The following is an 18,130-nucleotide window of genomic DNA, read 5'->3' on the forward strand; positions in this document are numbered from 1 at the left end:
TTCTTTTATTGTTATTTTTCTCCTGCTATGACATTTGCCTAAAACATCTTCTGCAGTTAGCATATCCGAACCCTCAGGGTGAATGTTTATGAACTTTATCTTCATTAAGTTTTTAAAGATTTATTTTATTTATTTGGAAGGCAGAGATAGAGAAGGAGAGAGAAAGAGAGAAAGATTTTCCATCCACTGGTTCAGTCTCCAGATGGCTGCTACAGCAGGCGCTAGACTGGTTGAAGCCAGGAACCAGGAGCTTCCTCTGGTCTCCTAAGTGGGTGGCAGAACTTGGGCCACCTTCTGTTTCCCTCTCAGGCACATTAACAGGGAGCTGGATTGGAAATGAAGCAGCCAGGACTCAAACTGGCGCCATATTGGATGCCAGCACTGCAGGGGGCAGCTTAACCTTCTAAGCCACTTGTATTCATTCTTTGAATCTTTGCCTTTGTTTGTGTCTTGGCTTTTGTGACCTGTGGGGCAGTTTGTGGCTGTTCTTTAGCATGCATGTGTGTGGAAGCACAGATGCTTCCTGCATCTGATTTTCCAGGCCACGAATTCCTTCGTCTTCAGGATTTGCCCTGATGCTGTCTTCATTTTTGCAGTCTTCAGTTCACGATGTGTTTAAAATCGTCCATTTTACAGACCTCTTGTCTTTCTTGCATCAAAACTCCCTGCACAGGTCCCTGAGCGCATGTTGAGAGCTTGGCTTCCCCCTTGAAAACACGTTGTGGACTTTCTTTCCTGGAGATGTGGACGATTGTGTCAAGTTGCCTTCTGTTATGTAGTATTCTCGGGGGAAAGTCGGACACGAACCTCATATTTTGGGAGAGCACAGAGTTTCTTTTTCCTGGGAAGCACTGAGAAAGGGGAGCCGGGGCTGGCCAGGCAGCTTCAGCTGAGCGCAGCCCACCCGGGGATCGCTGGGAAAGCCCCAGGCAAGGCTGAGCAATACAACAGCTGTGGCAGTGGGGAGCAATACAACAAGGCAAGGCAGAGCAATCCACCCACAGGGCACACTTGACCTCCACCCAGGACACCTCAGAGGCGCCTGGTCCTTAATGCCCCTTGATTCACTTCTCTGATGACAACGATATATGAACTCCGCAGCTTCCAGGCCCTGTGCTTAGGGGACTGCCGGGTCCCAGAGTTTCTCAGCAGTACTGAGTCCCAGCTTCCAGCCAGCACTGGGAGATGGTTTGACATCACAAGTTGTTTTTGAACAAGGGTCAGCCACCTGCCACCTGCTGATCACCTAAGCTCATTGCACTTAGCGCTTTCTTCCCTGCAGGTCTGCTAAGACAGCTGGTGAGGCCCGTGGAGAAGCTGGCTCAGAGTACCTGAAACAACAAGGCTGAGGAGTTTCTGCTCCCTTTCCCACTTCCTCGATAAGGCATGCAGAACTCATGCTTTATCCTGAATTCCCACCCTGTGCGTGCTCTGTGAGCCAGGAGTCATTGCCCTCCCAGTCACTAACTTGCAGAGGACTCGCTTTGCCATGCAAAGACAGCACAAGATGATGGTCAGTGTGGTGCAGACTGTGGTAGCAAACAAGCAGCACACATGTCAACAGACCAAGGAAGAGGCTGTGCATCCCCCAGTGGATACAGGGCAGTGCCTAGCAACACTGCTACCGATTTGCAGGCACCGCTAGGGACAGATGCTCAAAATGTACTGTTAACAGGAAAAATCAAATTGCCAAAAAACATTATAGGTTATTTTTCACCAATGGATAAATCAGTAAATATTGATTGTCGACTCTGTGCCCCCTTTTCGTTGTCCCATTTTTGAAAGTTTCACCTGGGGCTGGCTTTGTGGCACAGTGAGTTAAGCCTTCACTCGCACCACCAGCAGCATCCCATGTGAGTGAATCAGACTAAGTTCTGCTCTACCCTCAGCTCCAGCTCCCCGCTAAAGCACCTGGGAAAGTAGCGGAAGATGGTCCAAGCGCTTGGACCCCTGCTCCCAAGTGGGAGACCAGGATGGAGTTCCTGGCTCCTGCCTTTGGCCTGGCCCAGACTGGACTATTGGGTGCATTTTGGGAAGTGAATGGAAGCCCTTGCTCTCCCCCCCCCACACACCCTTTCTCCTTCCTTCCTTCCCTCCCTCCCTCCTCCTCCTTTCTGTCACTTTGCCTTTCAAATGAATAAATCTTTAAAATGTCACCAGTTGTATTACCTCAATCTTGTACTGTTTGAAAGACAACCTGTCTTGCAAAAGCATTCAAAGCAGATGAGAAAACAGAGCTCAGAGTAGCTCTTGAAAGCCATTAGAGTTCATAGTTTGATAGAAGCGTTTTCCCCAAGTGTGAAATAAAAGGCTAACTGGAAGCTAGACCTCGCATACGTGTATCTGTATACACGAGTCTGGGCGTCATCTTGCGGCTGTGAACAGAACCTGGGTCACCCTGTTCCTTTCTGTGCTGCTTGGGTTTTTACCCTGAGGATGAATTACTTGTATAGCATACAAGTGTCCATGCATGCAAGTCTCTCCACCTGAGCGCCCCGCTCCGTGACTTGCTACGCCCTGGAAGCTTTGTCCCTTTGTCCTTCTTGGCCAGGGGCAGCACCATTTCCCTTGACTTGGTGGCCTTGCTGGGCCAGATGCTGTGTTCAGTCATCCTGGGGTGACTGTTGGCTTTTGCTCCCAGGGCCTTAGTGATTGTATCTCTCCCAAAGATATTCCAAGAAGATGAAGAAGAACACAGGGGAACATTCTTGAACCCTTCTGCGCTCATAGCTTGAATACCTTAATAAAAAGCTTTGAGAAATACGTTGTGCCGTAAAAGACTGAAGCTGAAGGAAAACATACCCTGGCCTATTTTGCTAAGCCCCACCCTGGGCCTAATGGGCAGAAGGAGCCGCTCATTGTAAAGCTATTGGTTAGTCTGCCTCGCACAGGCGGCCGCGCGCCTCCCTCCATAAACGGGAGGAAACAATGGGGTCTTTTACGTGCCGGTAGATATGGTGCTCATTAGCTAAATGCGGACTTTGTTGGGCTCTGGAACAGAACAAAATATCCTACAGCAAGGTCATGGCTATGGCAAGCTGGGATGAAAGGGGACTCTCACACCTGTGTCTGGGTTCTGGGTGGGGAAGGAGCCAGGCTGGCGGGGCCAGGGCCAGAGGTGCTGTCCAGGTGGCCACCTCCCCCTCTCTAGGGTGAGGCGGGAAAGAGATGGAGTGTGGACCCCGGGCGAACAACCGGGCAGAGCCAGAGGGTCTCAGCCCTGCTCTTGCCTAGCTAGTTTGATCACAAGTACCTCTTTTAGTAGAAAATGTCTGAGCTGTGCTTCCAATTTACATTGTAATGAGGTGCTGAGTGTCTCATTCGAAACTGTGAAGGGAGAATTGTGGAGACCAGAACAGAGGTTGCTTCTATAGATGAGGCAGCACAGCACCTGCGGTCCCCACGATCTTCGGCTGAAATGAACTGGCAGTTCTAGCTGCAAGCAAGCAGCCCCCTACTAACTTCTGGCCCAATTTCCCACCAAAATATCTGTGAAGGTACAGAGGACGCCCAAGACTCATAGTAGCTGTCAAGTGGCTATAAACTGAGCGTGGAAAGAGCTTCCACCAAACACAGGGCAAGTGGAGCAGGACCCAGGGAAACAGCACTGGCAACTGGCTTCCCCCGTGCGGCAGGCGATCCCGCGGCCTTGACAGACGCAGAGCGAAGCCACAGGAGCCTCCTGGGGTCTGCAGCAGTCATAACAACGGGCAGGATTTCAGAACCGGGGCCTGGCACGTCCTGTTCCTCACCAGTGCTGCTCCCGCCCACGGCCCTTCAGAGGTCGCCCATTCCCAGAAAGGTCGAGAGTAGGGAGGTTGGGGATGGGCGAGAGAGCAAGGGGGAGTGTAGAGAGGTTTCCAGAGGATGCAGTTCCCAAGGTCAGTGTTTTCAGGCAGAGTGGGGAAATCTTCATCACAGCACAGAAGGAGGGTCGCGTCTCTCCTGCAGTTCATCAGTTCAAGCTATCAGCGAGCCAGGGACAAGGCTACAGGAGCCAGTGCACCTGCACGCGAGATGGGTACCTGACAGGAGTGGTCTGCTGGGCCTTTATTCCTCAGTACAGTAGAGTTATGACTCTGTGTTTGGATTCTAAGATTTTTTTCTGAAACAGCATTCTGCTGAAAACCAGGACCGTGCTTCCTGCCAGGTGTTGGGAATTGGGTCCTACACCATTCCAGCTCTCGGAATGTGTGAGAAGTGGGGCTGGACTGTGCGCTCATGCATCTATCCTGGGAACTCTCTCTTTGGGTAGAGTCAGGTAGGAAAGGGGAACTGGACAAGGAACAACCAGGAGTGGCTATTGTGCTGCAGTAGGTTAAGCCACGGCCCGCAACACCAGCATTCCTTATCAGAGTGCCAGCTCAAGTCCCAGCTACTCTGCTTCTGATCCAGCTCCCTGCTAATGCACCTGGGAAAGCAGCAGAGGGTGGCCCTAGCACTTGGGTCCCTGCCACCTATGTGGGAGGCCTGAATGGAGTTACAGACTTCTGGCTTCACCCTCAACCAGACCTGGCTCTTGTGGCCATCTGGAGAGTGAACCAATGGGTAGAATATTATCTGTCTCTCGCTCTCTTTTTTTGCCACCCTGCCTTTCAAATAAACAAATCTTTTTTTTTAAAGGAACAGGAACACAAATAACATCTCAACAACTCAGAAGGACATGAAAACAAAAATTATTTATGGCAAAATCGAGAAGGCATTTTTGGAAAACTGTTTGGCACTTTGAATAGGCAGGGTTTCTATGAAATGGGTCTAGAAAGCTGCAAGGAGAAAACAAGATGAGTTGAGAAGGGATTGAAGGAGGGCCAGGAAACTCAGACTCATATTAATGCTAAGATTAAAATCATCGAATTGGAGGCAGTGAAAAATCAGATTAATGCCCAGAAAATTAAATCATTGACATGGAGGATAAATGCTAGCATGCTTTACGAAATGCAGAGGAAATGGGCAAAGCAATAAAGATTATGAGAAAGGAAATGATATACTTGGAAGATAAATAATGGAGACAAAATCCAAGTGTAGGCCGTTCCAAGAAAGAATCCAAATATGTGGGTGTAGAACCCATAAAGCGTAGCTGAATAAAACAATGCAGAGATTTTGTATGAACATGTGAATCAAAAATAAACTCATAAAAAAGGAAGATGTAGGTGTGTTTTTGCTATGTCCGGAGCGGTGAGAACTCCCTAAGCTTGCTCCCAGGCACGCCGGAAAGCACACGTTCAAATGATGAAACGTGAGGACCGGGTTAGCTCCCTTTGTTCCCAGCAGACAGACGCGGGAGTGTGGCGAGCTGGTGCGAGGGGCTTTCAGATTGAGGGGAAAGAGACAAGCAGGGAGCTGGAAGAGAAAGGGCTTCCAGAGACGGACTGTGAGTAGCGGGGGAGAGGCAGCGAGGGGAAGATGCTGTGTTTTGTAGGGGGGACGCTTCCTGCGTCTGTGATCGGCCACAGCCCCCTCGCGCAGGCATCACCCAGAGCACAGTGCGCCGGACAGTGGTGGAAGAAGCCCGGCTCTGGTCCTGGAGAGGTCCGACTTGGAGTCTGAGCTCCATAGCTTTCCCCTGTGGTGCTTAACCTCCCTGAGGGAGACCAGATGGTGGTGAGGGCCCGGGAGGTAAGCAAGAGAAGTGCTTACGGAGGAGCCTGGTGCGGCATGGGCTCTCAATCTGTGCTGGGCACGGATAGTTCACCGAGGCAACTGGCCTGCCTGTGGACATGGCCCTTCCTTTCTGTCTTAATTATTTTTCTTTATGTCTTAATTATTTTAATAGAAACACGTTAAGCTGAAGCACACATTTTCCAGGCTCATTAAATAGAACATAATGAATGCAATGAGCGCTTCAGTTTTTATTGGGTGTTTGTTTTCCTTTGTGTGCCTTGCTGTGCGACGTAAACCCAGCAGAGTCTGTGCAGCTGAGGCGGGCAGTGGTCCAGCCTTGTCCTCCCCTCCAGGCGCCCACTCAAGCGGTGAGCAGTGTGTCCTGACTTGGTCTTCCCGAGAGTGCCATCAGGGATGTGCTGCAGGCTGCGGTTGTCTGCAGCCACACGATGTGTGGGGTGGCCAATCCTGTTACAGACTCCGTGGCAGCCTGGTGCCCCTCCCTTGAGGTCAGCCTGTAGCTTTTCCCAAACACCCTTTCCTACATTGGTTTTCGTGTCAATATCCTTTGTTGGAAAAAAAAAATCAAGCTGATTACGAGTGTACCATTGGGAGAGTCTTTCAGAGACTCCAGATCTAAGATAGTTCATTTATCCTGTGGTTACACCACAGAAAGAGATGTAGTTAGCTCAGAAAGGAGGTTAGAGGAGAGATCTGCTGAAGACCTGATTTCTGGTTCTGGCCCTACTCTTTAGTACCTGTACAAACGTGGAAAAGTCATCAAAATTTGATAAGCTTCAGTTGCTGCACAGAAAAAAAATTTTTAAAAACAGTTTATTTTGGTGCCCCCCAAAAATTTGAATCCATGCACACAAAGTCCATAGAAAATGTATATCATGGAAAAAATATGCAGAGATCTCCAGTTTTTTCCAGCAAAATAAACTTAGGTTTTAATTGCATTTTCTACTCCCTTTTTGCAGTATCTACGTGTCTCTGAGCACTGTGCACACAGCAGTGAACAAGACAGGCCATTCGCCTCAAGCATCCATTCAGGAAGGGGAAACAGAGAGGGTGAACAAAATGCGTCCCCGAGCTGGTGTCTGAGAGCGCTTTCAGGTAAGGGCCATGAGGTGACTAACAAGGCAGCCTGCCTGTCTCTCAGCCTTGCTAGGCCTTCGTGTTTGTCCCACAAAGGGTTTTGTAAACTATAAAATAGAATTGATTCTCAGAAAACAATGAAGTACCCGTACACTTGCAGTCCTAATTACCCACAATTCTGTGATTCTCAAAGGAGAAGTGGTACTTGGAAGGAGGAAGAAGCATCCGGAAAGTTGTCAGAGGGATGCCAAGCGCTGCTTTCCAGTTCATCAGACACTTTGTCTGCACTTACCTCGGCCTGTCCATCCTCTAAGTTTTCAAACTGTCTCCCGAATCCTCGGGCAGGGACTGGCAGGAGGAAAGGAAGAACTTTTCTTCTACACACAAACGGCTGCTCGTGGCACTTGGGGGAGACCCTTCCCTTAGTCCTGGAATGCTCTCCAGCAATGAATGAGGAACTGAAATGGCGCCCAGGACAAAAGCTCCGCTCTGCCCTTTTGTGGTGCGTCCTCTGCAGAGTTCCCTGATGGACAACTCGATCTTGAATGGAAAGAGAAACTCGGAACAAACTGATGACCAATACGTCTAATGCCACGACAAAGCAAACTTAGTACTGGGATAAAGGCACATTTGTGTACCTTGCTTTGAGATTTTTGCTTTCCTGGGCTGGAACTTGATAATTCTCTCAACCGTCCAGTGAGGTTGGTATCACTCTGTGTGCTTTACTGATGGGAAAGTGGAGGTTCCCCATGAAGGCGTCATCCACAGCGTGTTGTTGCACCTGCTGCTGGTCTAGCAGCCTCCTGGAGCTTAGGCCACGGTGGTTTTCTTCGATGCTTCCAGGGACCCATGGTATGAGGGGGCTCCAAAACATTCCTGGACAATGGGATGAAAGGTAAGTTTATTTTGGAAAAAAAAAAAAAAAGAAACTGAAATCCATGCAAAGTGTTTTCATAATACATGTTTACTATTAACTTTTTTTTTTAAATATTGATTTATGTATTTGAGAGGCAGAGTTACAGACAGGGAGAGTGAGAGACAGAGAGAGGTCTTCTGTCCACTGGTTCACTCCCCAAATGGCTGCAATGGCCAGAGCTAGCCCCAGTTGAAAACCAGGAGCCAGGAGTTTCCTCGAGATCCCTCACGTGAGTGCAGAGGCCCAAACACTTGGACCATCCGCCACTGCTTTCCCAGGCCATTAACAGGAAGCTGGATTGGAAGTGGAGCAGCCAGAACAACCAGCATGCATATGGGATGCCAGTGCTTCAGGCAAAGGCTGGGCCACTACACTACAGCGCCAGCCCCTTCTATTAAGTTTTTGAAGACACCTGGTGTCCTTGCCTGTGCTGGGCCTTTGTGGTCACCCTCTTTTCACCTGTCCTCCTCTCCCTCCCTCTTGGTCTCCTGTCTCCTCCCCAATCCTGTACAAATCCCCATTAGTTTTTGCTGGCCACAATTCTTTGCTTCCAGCCACGTAGGAAGAGTTCTGTTTTCCCCTAGGTTTATTTGTGTCTTGTCAGTCATCCCCATCGCCAAGTTGAAGTTCATTCCTGCTGGTTTGTGGCTGTATCCCCAGCACCAGGCACAACATCCAATAAATATCTGGTCAATGACAAACAGAGGAGAGAAGGAAGCCCAACACACTGTTTTTATTGGAAGGTTTAATCACACAATACAACAGTTTCTCCTGACGTAGTGAAAATGTTCGAATGTATAGCATGTTGAATTGTATAGTATTGGTTCAAAAACTGTTGACATAAAGTAAGGGCTATCAGCTGAGGTTTGTCTCAAGGAAAAGTGAATTTACAGCTGAGTGGATTGGTTGCTTATGACAAACAGTCACTGGACCAGCAGTCACTATCTCATTTGGGATTCCTTGGTGTCAAAAGATTGGCTAGGCCCTGTGTGAGCAAAGGAGGTCCCTGAGGGCCACAGGTCCCCTCACACAGAGCTGGGTCGTCTGTACAGCTCCTCCTGACACCCGATGTCAGCCCGGAGGCCTGGTGGAGGCTGCGGGTCGACTTCCTTCTCTTCCCTGGGTCCGTTTCTCTTTCTGTGAAAGCAGAATTCGTGTCCCCAGCCTGCCTGCATCCTTGGTCACCAGGGTGAGATGGTGGGGAACAGATGGAGGACACTGTGCTTCGTGGAGGTACAAGTGCAGTTGAAATGGAAGGGCTCGTGGCCGTGAAAGGCACACACGAAGCATCGGGGCATCTGGTTTCTTTCCTTGAGGATAATTTGCACTGTGATGAAGAATTCCAGGTCAACTCCCAGCTTCTGTTATCTGGTTGGACTCTGGATGGAGGCCTCGGGGATCCTCCCGAAAACACAGGCTTGGGCCAAGCAAACCTGTACGGGCTCCTCAGACGCCGCGCACTCCCCGGAAGCCCGTTCGCTTTGAATATTTTGCCAAGTCGCCTGCCCACTCTTGCAAGGAGATTTGAGCCGAAAGCATATAGGAAGCATTGTCTGCCAGTGCTTCCCCTCCCCCGGCCACAGACTCCCGCCTTGCCCGCACCCTCCTCCTGCCTTGCTTCTGCTCCCTCCCACACCCACATTCGTGGGGGACCTTTTGCCCTGAATTTCAGCAGGAAACGCAACCAGCAACCAGATGTCTGACTTTTCCACCCCGTTGGCAAGGATTAGCCATCTTTCCTGTAAACTTCCGGCCTTTCCTCTCCGTTGTGGCTTTCAGCTTCTTCACGCTCCATCTCCTTCAGCACAGACACGTGAACACCCTCCAGAGGAGAAACAAAAGGCAGCCGGCCCAGCGCTGCAGCCCAGGGCTCCGAGGGGCTGGCGTGGGGAGGGCAGCGGCCCAGCTCCCAGCTTCGTGCTGTCGGTCGCCAATGCAGACCCAGTGGGGAGTGGGAGACCACAATCAAAGATGGATCTAATATTGAACAAATCTTAACGTAACACACCAAGGACAATTATGCAGGTTCCAAGTGTGAAAAATAATAGGAAAGGGAGCGTTCTTAGATCCGGGAATATGAGACGCCCAGCAGAGCACTTCGGAGCTGGGAGAGACTGGATACAGCAGCTCAGTCCATCCCTTGACTTTCCAGGGACAGAAACCAAGGCTGTGCCTGGGCGGAAGGGACCTGCCCCACGTCCCTTGCTTGAAGGCAATGTGGGGTACTCCAAGGGACTCACAGGATAGCAGCTCAGGCCTGAGCAGCCCGCTTAATCTCTCTGCTTTCTGACTCTGCCTGGGGCCAGTGGGCTGGGCTCCTTCTCAGGCAGCCACTGTGAGCCACAGCTCTTGGCCACAAAGCAGCAGTGGCTCTGGGGCCTTCTCGTCCTGTGTCTTGCAGCCACCCGCTAACAACCCTGAGCAGAGCAATTATCTTACCAGGAAGCAACTCTGGCTTCAAATCAGCCCTCGTGGACAATCCACACACGAAAAGGAGCAAGTGGCTCTCAAAGCAACGTGTGAGAAGCAGATGGGTTGGCGCAAGAAGTCCTTAAAGGAGATTTTCGGGAGTTCTCACTCAGCTGCAGAGTACTTTGTACCCCCTCCACCTCTCCACCTCCTGGCTTTCCCCAGGCCCCTGTGTCTTTGGTGATGTAAACCCTCATTCCTCCATGCCTACATGTGTGACTAGTCAAACCACCACCCCCTCAGTGCCTCAGTTTCTCACCTATAAAATGGGGATATTAGTTCTTATCTGAACTATTGCTTGGGAATCAGGAGAAGCGAGGCTCTCACCTGTGGCTCCTAGCTGGCATTTAATGAGCTTCAGTTCTCCTAAAACCCTCTTCCTATAACACACATCCCTTCAGCAGCAGGTCCAGCAGAGCGGGAGGGCCCGTCTTCAGCAGACCCTCGAGCACCGAGCTTCCCCCTGCACTTGACTTTGTCCTGCAGCCTCTGCTGCTTCCGGGAAGGAGAACAGGTGTGGGTCTTACCGGGGGCGGTCACCTTGTCCAGGTGGCAGAGTGACTGTAGAAAGAGCCCCCCCATCCCAGGCCCGGAGGGGGCTCTCTTCCTTCCTCTAATTGTTCAACTTTGTTCAAAGCATGAATTTTTCTTCCAAGGAAAAAAAAGAAAACAGGAAAAAAGCATCCAAAGCCCCAACCTCCATGTAAGCGGATCCCGAGGAGCCTGTGGCCGTGGGCTCAGAACGACTTCACTGAACACAGTGGTGAGGGTGAGCAGCTCCAGGCCAGGCCAGCGCCAGACGTGGGCTTTCCAGCCGACCAAGATGTCACCGTCTCTGGAAACAGTTGACTAAGGAGTCCCAAACCTCCAACAGCATCTGAGCTCATCTGCAGGTCTGCCACCTGGCTGGGAGGACCCCGGGGTGGCCCAGTGCTTGGAGGACATCCCCCAGACCTGAGGACCAGCACCCAACACAGACAATCAGCTGGGGTCTCCTGGGAGGCCCCACAGCCAGCAGATCTGCTTCATATGCCAACTGCACCACTCCTGTAGGGGCTTCAGGCAAAACAGTCCTCAGTTTCCCCAACCGGCAAACAGGTTCATTCATCGCTGTCTTCTCAGGCCTCCAGCCTGGATTTGTTCTAGCATCAAAGAGGATGTATCTGGGCTGCTTTGTAATGTGAGAGTTGTGTTCAGAACGTGGGAAAGCTCAGCAGAGTACAGCGAGGGACCAGGCTAGCTCACTACTCAGGTGAGACATAGAGGATAACGAGCCATACCCAGACGACCGATGAGAGATTGGAATATGTAGTATTGGGAATGGTAGTGCTGAATTAAAGGTAACTGTCATTGCTTTTGGGTTATTCTTCTCCGGACCACCTTGTCTTGTAGTAACTGATCTAACCCTATGGCCAGAGGCCCAGTTTGGTCTTGTACTTAGCTGTTTTTTCTTGTCACATGGATGGAACACTCTTCTGCCCACGGTAATCTTGCATCACACAGAGAGGGGCAGGCTGAGTAGGTAGAGCAGTGGGGGGTTTTTAAGACAGTGAGTCACCGTGCAGCTGAGAGCTGACCAGTGGCCATGTCATTCTCACTCTGCACTGTGAGCTCATTGCTCACGCGTCCACCTGCAGGGCCAAGGAGGGGTGCAATGGAATCTTCAGTGATCCTTGTATCTGGATAACTGAGTGAGTCTGGAGCACAGGAACCTGGGAAGTGTGTGTGTGTGTGTATGTGTGTGTGTGCGTGTGGCAGAAAGGATGTGCAATTTCCACCATGACAAAGTGATAACGCTCCTTGGGTAAGGCAGAGGATGCTTTGCCCAGGGGCCTTCCCCACTGCCGCTTCCATCCTGCCGCCGCCAGCCTCTTAGAGCTTTTCAGAAGGTTTCCTTAGATCATCTCATCATTCATGTGCAGCCTCAAGGAGGGCTTTGTGGCAGGTGCAGAGTGATGACGACCACACTGTGCTAGGCAGAAATCCCACGGCAAGTGCAGGAGCGGACTCTGTGGCTGTGTCTTAGCATGTCCTTCAGTCAAAGCCAAGGACAACATTCAAGCACAACCGAGTGATTCACACTCTGCCAGGAGGAATGAAAATTGGCACAACCTTTTTAGAGCACAATTTGGCAGTATGTTGCAGAACTGAAGATGTACCTCCCCTGTAACTCAGCTTTTCCTTTGAGAACTCTGTCCTGCAGAAAACATGCCCCTGCGTGCACGGAGGCACAGGCGCAGCTTGTCTGTTGCAGCGTGCCAGTGACAGAGAAGACCGGGAGGGCCCAGGTGCTCATCCAGATGCACAAACATGCAAGGCTGCTAACTATGCCAAGTCTGCAATTGCAAAACAAAGTGAGACGATGCACATTCCATTGATAGGAGCTGTAAGAAACCTTGAGGCGATTCAGTGTGCAGACTGCGGAGACATGGAAAGCCTCCAAATATAGATTAAGCAGGAAAAGTGGGTTGCAAAATGCTTAGTGTAGTGATATCCTTTTTGATAGTAGATGCATAGGAACAAAATGGAGATGAATAGAGTCAGAGCTATTAATAGTCGTGATCTTGGAGGAGGAAGGCAGGGAGTATGGGAGACTTGTCATGTCCTGCATTAATTTCTGCGGTACTTAACTTCACGGTGAGGATACGTCAGCTTTAAAAAAAAAAAGAAGGCAGTAGAGGAGATTAAGGAAACACACACACAGCCACACCTCAGGGTAAATAGATCCAAGGTACTGGGGCTAGAGTGGGGCGGGTATGGCTTTGGAAGCATGCCACGTACAGCACGGTTTCAGAAATCCAGAGAGGAAGCTCTTCGGTGGGCAGTGGCCCTGGTTTGTGGGGATCTGCGGCACAGGCAGCTCACAGGTTTAGAGAACACCAACCATTGATTGTGTGGTCTGAGGTGCTCATGGAGAGGGAAGCTCTGGGCCTCAGGGCAGAGGGGTGGTGGCCCCGGGCTACCTGGCTGCGTGGACAGCCCCTTCTGTTTCTCCCCATGCTGGGTACAAAGGTTCTGTGCTCACAACTGGCTCTGGCTTAGGAACAGATCTGGGTGCCAGCCAGCAAGGGAGGAAGAGCTTCCTGACGGGCTCCCACCCAGTGCCAGCTGGGGTCACGGAACAGCAGGTCTGCCCTCCTTCCGTACCTCCCAGAGGCCTGGGAAAAACTTCCCTCTGTTAACCCGCTAAAGCTTCTGAGTTAGCGAGGTAACACAAGTCCGCCTGCAAAAAAACTGGGGCCGTTAACTGGGAAGCAGAACTCCGCGCACTCTGCTGTGGCCTTCGCATGTCCCAGCAGCTGTCGCACTAGGCTTGAACCTGGGAAACTGGCAAATACCAGACACGCACTGCCCGGAGCTCTGGAGGCTGGGGAAGTCCAGGGTCACGGTGCTGGCAGAGTCAGTGCCTGCCGACGGCCCCTTCTCAGAGATAGTGCCTTCCTTGCCTCCTCACGTGGCGGGAGGGAGGAACAAGCACCCTGGGGCCTCAGGGATTCAGGGCTCATGAGAGTACAGCCCTCACGACCCAATAGCCTCCCACAGGGCCCGCCTCGTGATGCCATCTCTGTGGGGGTCAGGACACAACACGTGGATTTGGGGAGTTCACCAGCACTCAGGCCATGGCAGCTGGTTCCCACAGACAAGTGACAGGGTGAGGCCCCCACCCCAGCAAGACCTCAACTTCCTGAGTCTGAGGAAGAGAACACCTGCCTTTGTTGGATCAATAAAATCCACTGCACCTGCTGCAAATGTGGCCTGGAGTCCCCCTTGGTCTTTGGTCCACTTTTACTGTTTCTAAGGAAAGGCCCAGACTGTCGTGTGAGGCTTCGGGACACTGAGAAGATGGAGAGAAAAAACGCATCAAACCCATCCTGTGGATTTCCTAAGTGTGTTTATTCCTTTCAGTGTGGTTGTGTGAGGCCAGTGCTGTGGCAGGTTAGGCCACCACTTGGGACTGTCATCCACACGGGAGTGCAGGTTCCAGTCCCGCCTGTGTGCTTCCAGTCCAGCTCCCTGCTAATGCTCCTGGGAAGGCAGTAGAAGGTGACCCAAATGCTTGGGCCCCTGCACCCATGTGGGAGACCCAGAGGAAGCTCCTGGCTCCTGGCTTTGGCCTGATCCATGTGGGGAGTCAACAGGTGGAAAGAATCTCTCCCTCTCTCTCTGTCTCACTCTGACCTTCAAACAGATAAATCTATTTTTAAAACTGGTTTTGAGTTCAAGGGGAAGGGAACACGTGTTTTACCTGCTGCAAGGAATTGCCTTGGTAGAAAACTGAGTAAGGGAAGGACTGAGCCATTCCCCGGGGGCAGTGAGCCCTCTGTCCCAGGAAGCATGTAAGAGAGCTGAGGGCTGTCTGCCAGGCTTGCTGGGGGAGGGGAGGGTAAGCAGGGAGTGGCGTTCCTCCCGGCGTCACATCAGAACGTGGACTTCTTGAGCACGGCAGCCGCGTCTGCTCGGTCACGGTTCTGTGCCAAGCACCTGGGCAGTGCTCCAGGCAGAGCATGTGTGGGACCTATTTTTTGGAACAAGGAAGTAAAAAGGTGCATGAAGGAAGGACACGGAAGCCCTGTGCATTCGCTGCCCAGCACGCATCCTGGCAGAGCAGCAGAGGCTCCATCAGGTGCCTGCTGGGACTCAGAGTTCTCATCCTTGCTCCATCAATCCAGTTCAGCATTCCCACCCGCTGGAAACTATGGCCCTCCAGGGGTCAGTGAGGTTGTCTGAATTTCAGACAGGACTACTCACCCTTATGGATGAACTAGGCTTTTTTTTTTTTTTTTTAAATTGAGATCTGAACTTTCCTTAGGACACATAGTAGTGGCAACATGGAACAGAATAGAGAACCCAGAAATTTCTCCACATGCGTATAGCCAACTGATTTTTGATAAAAGGGCTCAGATCATACAGTGGACTAAAGAGAATCTCTTCAACAAATGGTGTTGGCAAAACTGGATTTATATATGTAGAAGGATGAAATTAGATCCATACCTCTCACCATATATAAAAATCAACTCAAGATGGATCAAAGACCTAAGCTTAAGGCCTAAGACTATGAAGTTGCTGGAGGAAAATGTAGGGCAGACACTTCAAGACATTGGTGTAGGGAATGAATTCTTGGACAAGACCCCCAAAGCACAGGCAACAACAGCAAAACTAAATAAGTGGGAATATATTAAACTCAGAGAAGGAAATGATCAATAGAGCAAAAAGACGTCCAACAGAATGGGTAAAAATATTTGCAAACAACCCATCTGACAAACGATTGATATCCGAATATATCAGCAACTCTAAAAACTCAACAACAAATAATTAATCCTTGAGAAATGGGCAAAGGACTCAACAGACAGTTCTCAAAAGAATAAATACAAATGGCCAAAAAATATATGAAAAAATGTTCAGCATTGCTAGCCATCAGGGAAATGCAAATCAAAACTGCAATGAGATATCACCTCACCCCTGTCAGAATGGATAAAACCCAAAACACAGAGAGTAACAGATGCTGGGGAGGATGTGGAGAAAGCTTGTACATTGTTGGTGGAAATGTAAATTTGTGCAGCCACTGTGGAAAACGTGTGGGGATTTCTTAAAAAACTAGAGACAGACTTGCCATATGATCCAGCAACCCCACTACGGGGTATATACCCAGAAGACTGGAACAGAATGTATCACAGAGATTCCTGCACCTCCATGCTCATAGCAGCACTGCTCACAACAGCCAAAATTTGGAATCCACCAAGGTGTCCATCCTCAGGTGAATGGGTAAAGAAAATGTGGTATATATACACAATGGAATATTATTCAGCTATGAAAAAGAATGAAATTCTACCATTTATAGCTAAATGGATACAACTGGAGGACATGATGTTGAGTGAAATAAACTGGGCCCAGAAACATGTTCTCCCTTGTTTGTGGGGACTAAAATTCACAAAACAAAGCAAAAAAAGTAAGAAACATCTGTGTGTATCAGTGTTGCTGCAAGTAGTTTTGTAAAACTTTGTTGTATACCTTTATGAAACCAATGGTTCAGAATGTTATACTACAATAGCTGTAATGATCTATGATTACTTTAGAATTTACTGTAAATGAGTGAAATGGTCATTTTTTCATTGTTATGATTTATAGCTGTTTATATTTCCACTAAACTGGGGTCCTTTTGCTTTTTTACTTGTTAAACTTCTTACTCGGTGAAATATTAAGCCTTTCTACTGTAATGTAAATTTAAAATGTATTATCTCAGAAGCTACCAAACAAAAAAGAAATAAAGGGAGAAGGAAGGAGAGTGGGAGGTAAGGAATGAGGGAGGAAGGGAACATCATTGTTCTTAAAGTTTTATCTACAAAGCACACTGCATCTGTTAGAAACGAAGTAAAAATTAACATTGGGCTCTGGACTGTCCTCTGGCACAGCACAGCACAGCACGGCACTGCAGCTCTGGCCTTGGATGCAGGCAGACCTGACCTCGTCCCTTACAAGCCTGACCTTGAACAAGTGACCTCCGCCCAGCGCTGTCAACCTCAGCTTTCTCACCTGTAAAACAGGCCAGTAAGAATTCACTCAACTGGACACTCAGATTACTGTCAAACTGTTTCCTATGCTTGTCTCGCAGGCAGACCACAGAGAGGGGGTGACCCCTAAACTGCTAGTCCTGGATCTTTCAGTCCTGAGCACCTTAGGAAGAAGAGTAAAGATCAAAACAAGAACAGACAGAAGCCCAGTGTGCTTGTGTTCAGAACTCCCTTAGAGAGCAGACAGCTGGGTGTGAGTGCTGGCTTGCTCACAACTTCACATGGGCCCCAGCCAAAGAAGCATGTTCTTCCCTAGTGAGCTCATCTTAGGACCACACAACGGCCTCTTATCCTTTGCTTCCCTCTTTGCTATATAATTTTGCCAATCCCTGTATCGAAAGGTAGACTCCATTCCTCCAGCCTCAGATCTGGACTTGCTTTGGCCAGCAGGTAAAAAGTGATGTGACTGAAGACTTGGACATTTCTGTGCACTGAGACTTACCCAGCACTGGAGCTTTGGACGTGGACAACACCTTGTGAACGATCTTCAGCTGTCTGTTGGACAGGTCACTCGGAGGAGAACTGAGACCCGCAGGTCAGCAGCCTATCAACTCGTGAGTGACGTTGCTCTAGACCTTTCTCTCTTAGAAGAGCAGACAAACCACTCAGCTAACCCCAGACCAAATTGCCAGCTCCAGCAATTGCTGCTTCATGGTGTGAAGAGCAGGGCAGTCTGTCACACAGCAGCAGCCCCTGGACCCCAGGGCTGCGGACGCCCTGGGGACACTGAGCACCCACTGAGCACCCACTGAGTGCCCTGCTTGCAGCTGCTGCATATCTCAGGGCATCTGCAGTTTCACACATCCAGAACAGAGCTCTCGATCTCTTCTCACCAAACCTGCTCTTCCTCTAATCTCTCCTGGGTACTTACAGCACCCAGTTGTTCAAAGCAGGAGCCTCACACCTCCCTGTTCCTCACCACCACCCCAAACTGACATCTGGTTCGTCCCGCAGTCCTTTAGCCATACCTGAACCATTCCTTTGTAGTTTGCCTTTCTGTCCACCTCCACTGTCACCATCCTGAACCAAAGCAGGTGACCTTTCTCTTGCCTGGACAGCAGCAATAGCCTCCTGACCAGGCTTGCCCTTGGCGGTCCATTCTCTGCCCAACGGCAGCATGAACGGAGCACAGCGCCCCAGCCCCATCTCACCGAGCCCTGCAGTGATGGCTCGCCGCACAGGCTTTTCTCCAGCATCTCTAAGGCTTGGGGAGTCTGGCCCTGCTCCTCTCTGTGGCCCTGTCTCTCACCGCCTCCTCACTTTTCAGCCTGCTTCTTGCCTTTTTTTCCTACCTCCAGCCTCCCTGCATATTCTGTCCTTGTCTTGGCCTGGCGAGCTCCTCTTCTAGCTCTGGAGGTCCTCTCAGAGGGCACAGTCTTAGAGGAAGTGCATGTACATGTACATGGATATGGATATATTTCCCTCTGGACCACAAGTTCCTTGTCTGTCATGCACATTAAGAAACACACAGATCCTA

The 18,130-nt window shown here is 50.1% G+C and overlaps 1 long non-coding RNA gene across 2 annotated transcripts in view; it reads left to right on the top strand.

The window, feature by feature from the left end:
• Positions 1-17,032, top strand: part of LOC103347879 (uncharacterized) — a 38,346-nt gene extending 21,314 nt beyond the window's left edge. Inside the window, exons 4-5 of one of the 2 annotated variants that reach the window (XR_011389738.1) lie at positions 6,582-6,717; positions 16,495-17,032. This is a non-coding gene — a long non-coding RNA (uncharacterized lncRNA). The other variant, XR_011389739.1, reaches the window with a different exon arrangement.
• Positions 17,033-18,130: the final 1,098 nt, after the last annotated feature.

Source organism: Oryctolagus cuniculus, chromosome 6, assembly GCF_964237555.1.
Source record: "Oryctolagus cuniculus chromosome 6, mOryCun1.1, whole genome shotgun sequence".
Lineage (NCBI taxonomy): Eukaryota > Metazoa > Chordata > Mammalia > Lagomorpha > Leporidae > Oryctolagus > Oryctolagus cuniculus.